Source organism: Dipodomys ordii, unplaced genomic scaffold (assembly GCF_000151885.1).
Source record: "Dipodomys ordii isolate 6190 unplaced genomic scaffold, Dord_2.0 Scaffold14, whole genome shotgun sequence".
NCBI classification, from domain to species: Eukaryota; Metazoa; Chordata; class Mammalia; order Rodentia; family Heteromyidae; genus Dipodomys; species Dipodomys ordii.
The window spans coordinates 10,162,230-10,166,719 of NW_012267230.1; positions in this window are offsets into that span (position 1 = coordinate 10,162,230).

Consider the following 4,490-nt stretch of genomic DNA (forward strand, 5'->3'; position numbering starts at 1 on the left):
GCCCCACCGGCCCGGCTCCGCCCGCCCGCTGGCCCGGTCCAGCGGCGGCGTACCGTCCGGACGCAGGAGCCCAGTTCTGCGGCGGGCGGGGCGCCTTCGGCTTCTCCCAGGCTGGGGGCGGGACCCGTCGAGGAAGGCCAATGGGCGCTCGCGCTAGGACGGCGAGGGCGTGGCTAGAGTGGGGCGGGGTCACGTGTGCTCAGGGCTGGGGCGGCCGGGCGGGGCGGGGGCTGCGCGCAGCTGGCAGCTCTGGGGGGTGGGAGGCGGGAGGCGGGTTGGGCCTCGGCGCGCGCCGATTGGGCGCGAGTGGGAGCGGGGCCAGTGACAAGCGTCTTTCCTCCCTCAGTCTTCCCCAGCGGCAGCAGGCCACCCTATGCCTGCCTGCTCTCAGAGGGGAAACTGAGGCTCGCAACAGGTAGGAGTGTTGCAGACCTCCGGGAAGCTGGAGCGGCGCACTGCAGAGCAGGGGCCGGCTTAGAGTTGGCCTTGCTTGCAAAGGGCCCCGCGCGTCCTCCTGTTCACATGCGCGCCACTGCCCCTCGATTCTCACTGCGGTGCCCACTCCCTCTGCTTGCTGAGCCGGCCTGAACCCCTCCAACCCCAGCGGCCGCGGAGCTCTGTCACCGGTAACATAAAAACCCCAGGGTTGGCCCCAGTGCCAGGCCTGCACAGACCGCTCAACACATTGTATCAAAGTAACTCTGAGCCCCTTTGGCAGGCTTCAGAAAGAGCGCCTCCAGGCGCAGCCGGTGACTCCTGGCCTGTAATCCTAGTTACTCAGAGGCTGAGATCTGAGGATTGCAGTTCTAAGCCAGCCCTGCCTGTGAGACTCTTATCTCCAATTAACAAAACAACAACAAAAGGTACAGCACCAGCCTTGAGTGAAAAAACTAAGTGACAGTGCCCAGACCCTGAGTACACACACACACACACACACACACACACACACCCCAGAAAGACCACCACCTGCTTCCATGGAGACAGGATTTGAGGACAGGCATGTCTGCTTGAGAATACAGAAATGTCATTTTATGCAATAATTGCCACTTGTCTGCTCCAAGAAAGCAGTGGGGAAGAAGACCCTCCTCCCTCTCCAGACAGAGGGGCTAGAAGAGGTGGGCCCTTTGAGGCCTCTGTGACTTGGGATGCTGAGGAAGGAAGGAGGGGGCGGGGGCTGTCAGCTCTGGGAGCTGGGACCTTGTCTTCCAGAAACCTCTTTCCCAGGCTGAGTTTAGTGTCCAGAGAACAGTGCCTGGCACTTAGGTGCTGCATAAAAGTGAGTTGCATGAAGAAGTGGGCTGCAGATCTGCAGGGCTGAGTGAGCTGGAGGAAGCTGGGACCTAGGCCAGCTGCCCCGGGGGCGGGAGCCAGGCGTCTGTGAACTGCTTCTACTCTGGAAACTGCCCAATGGCCGTCCTCAGAGCGCCCGCTCTGCAGGCCACACCTGAGAGTGCCAAACAGAAGGAAACTAGTTTTTCCCACAAAGCCAGTTCCAGTGGCTTCTGTGGTCCAGCCTCAAGCTGGCCAAGAGCTCATTAGTGGTGAAGATTAGTGGGAGAGGTGGCTCAGAGAAAGCCGGACGCAGGGCTGACAGTGAGCTGATCGGGGAGGCCGGGACAGGCTGGAGGACAGGATTGGGATTGGGAGGACAGGAGGAGATGGTGAGAGGCACACAGCGCAGTCTAGAAGTAAGAACCCAGTGTCAAATCTAGCCTTTGCTGCTTGGGGGCTTCGAAAAAACAGCCTAACCTAGTCGGTGCCTCACTTCTCATCTGACAAATGGAGATGACAAGCTAGGTGCCATCGGCTCCTGCCTCTCATCCAAGCTACTCTGAAGGCTGAGGACTGGGAGGATAGCCATTTGAATTGAGCCTGGGCAGAAAAGTTTGCTAGACTCCATCTTCAATGAACCAGCAAAAATCCAGGCTGGAGGTATGACTCAAGTGGTAGAGTGCCAGCCTTAAGCAAGCAAGCAATAATATAATAATAACAGTGGTAATAGTAGTAGTAGCAGCAGTAGCAGAGACAATCAGGCATTTGCCCTGTGGTACAACCGTTCTAATCCCCACCGATGAGTGAATTCATTTTACCCCCATGGTACTGTTGGGGAAACAGAGGCATCTGGGGCTGTGTGCCTGCGCACGCCGCATGCCACCCAGATCCCAAAGTCAAATCGCAGCTGGGGGATGGGGGTGGTGGTGGAGTTCTGCCTGCAGCCAAGCCCACAGGGCCAGGACCGGCTACACATGAGTGGGACTGGTGACAGGGCCTGCCCTCATAAAGCAACAGGAAGTACCGCACCCCTCCCCCTCAGGCCCACTTCCTCTCTCTGGACCCCTGCCACCTCCCTCCACACTGACATCTGGCCCAGATCCCTGGGGTCCTTCCTGTTGCTCAGGCGGGAAGTTCTCAGATGCTTATTAGCCTGAGAGCTAATTAAGGGTGAGGGGTGAGCTCACCCAGCTGCCTGGAGCTTGCTGGGGCCCAGCTGGACCTGCCCTGTGCCACCCTGGCTGTATGCCCACTTCCCCCCGGGGTGCTGGAGAGGTCGTGACAAGAAGGAGCTCGCTGGGGCTGGAGAGGCCCCAGGCAGTCTCATGAGTGCCGCCTTACAGCAGAGCCACCAAGCTGGGTGGATGTCTGTTTCTGGGGTGACCCTACAGGGTTCCAGCCCTTTCCCCCCGAAAAAAATGCTTGTGCCTGGACACAGGAGTTCTTGGAGGGTGCTGTGGGGACCACTGGTGAGTTCCGCTGGAGCACAGAGAGGGTGTTGCCTGGCTGTGAGACACACAGCCATTCTCTTTCAGGGGGAAACAGCCTCATTTGTTGTTAAGATGGCTGGCTCAGCCCCTACAACCAGGACAAGGCTGACTTCAGCTGAGGCTTGGGCAGTCTAGGCTCATGAGTTGGAATGTTGTTTTCTGTGTATTTACGTTGCAGTTGGTTTCTTTTTCGAAGTACTAGGATTTGAATTCAGGGCCTGGTTCTTGATAGGCAGGCAGGCACTCCCCCACTGAACCACGCACCCAATCATCTTCTCTTTTTTATGGAGGGGCAGGTCTCATGTTTTTGCCCTGGGACTATGATTTTTCTACCTTTGGAATCTCTGGGATTACAGCAATTACTATGTCCAGCCTCAGTTTCTGTCTTTTACTTTTTTTGTCTGTCATGAGGCTTCAACTAGGGGCCCGGGGTGCTGTCTCTGAGCTTTTTTCCTCAAGGCTAGCGCTCTACCACTTGAGCCGCAGCACCACTTCGGTTTTTCCTGCGTATGTGGTACTGAAGAATCCAACCCAGGGCTTCATGCATGCAAGGCAAGCACTCTACCACTGAGTCACCTTCCCAGCCCACACATTTCTTTTAATACTCAGTTCTATTTAGGTGCTGAGCATGGTGCTGCATGCTTGGAATCTCAGCATTCAGGAGGTAGATGAATTTCTAAACATTTTATCAATTCATAAAATTCAATGAAGAAAGAAAAGGCTGCAGGGGGAGAATCCTATTCTCTCAGGGACTCCATAGGTGAGGTCCCAGAAGCACCTGGAGTAAGGCTATGGAAATGCAGGTTCCTGGGCCCATCTGAATGTCCTGGCTCAGAAACTCAGGGTTTCTCTTTAGTTTAATTTTGCTTTGCCTGGGCTGGAACCCAGAGCCTGGAGTGCCTGCTATGCACATGCTCAGCCACAGGCTCCGCCCCCAGCTTTCTGGTGAGTCGGATACACACTCCACACCTTTTGGCTCATCCTCTCCTCCTCCTACCCTCAGGCTGAATTTCTACATTTGAGCTGCCATATTGGAGTGGCTCAGATGGCCAGCAGCTAAGGACAGCCTGATCCAGTGGCCAACAAGAAGTCTGTCTAGCAGTGCACTAGTCACGGAATCACCAGCTTCTACTAAGTGAGTTGGAAGGTATCCTCAGCCCACAGCAGAGCACATGGCCCTGATGGGCAGACATCTCAATTGCCACCTGGGGTCCTTGAAGCTGATGAAGTCTCACCCCAGTTCCTGCCACACACACCAGGTAAGCTCATGAATTCATGTCCTTGGAAGCTGGGAAGGTGGGAAAATTTGTAGCAATTTGTTGCATAGCAAGTACATGACCATGTTGGATGCTGGTGGGGGGTATGTGCAACTGGAATAATTTAGAGGCTATGGAGTAGGCCTGCTTTCCATGCTGATTTGAATATATTCACTGGTTTGGTTTGGTTTTTGATTTGGACATTGGCTACGGAGTTACATGAAGAGGTTTGGTTATTTTCTTTGGTGTGATGATGGTGGTGTTGTGGTTCGGCTCTGCCATCTCCCTCTAATAACTTTTTAGAGAAGCATATTAATTATTTACAGCTGGTGTGCTGTGCAGTTGGGGATTTGCTTCAAAATAATCTGGGTAAGAGGGGGACGTGTGAAGTGAAATGATCAGCCATAAATTGTTGGCAGCTGGTGGCATGCGTGCTTCTGTGTGTGTTCAAAATATTCTGTTTGCAAATAGT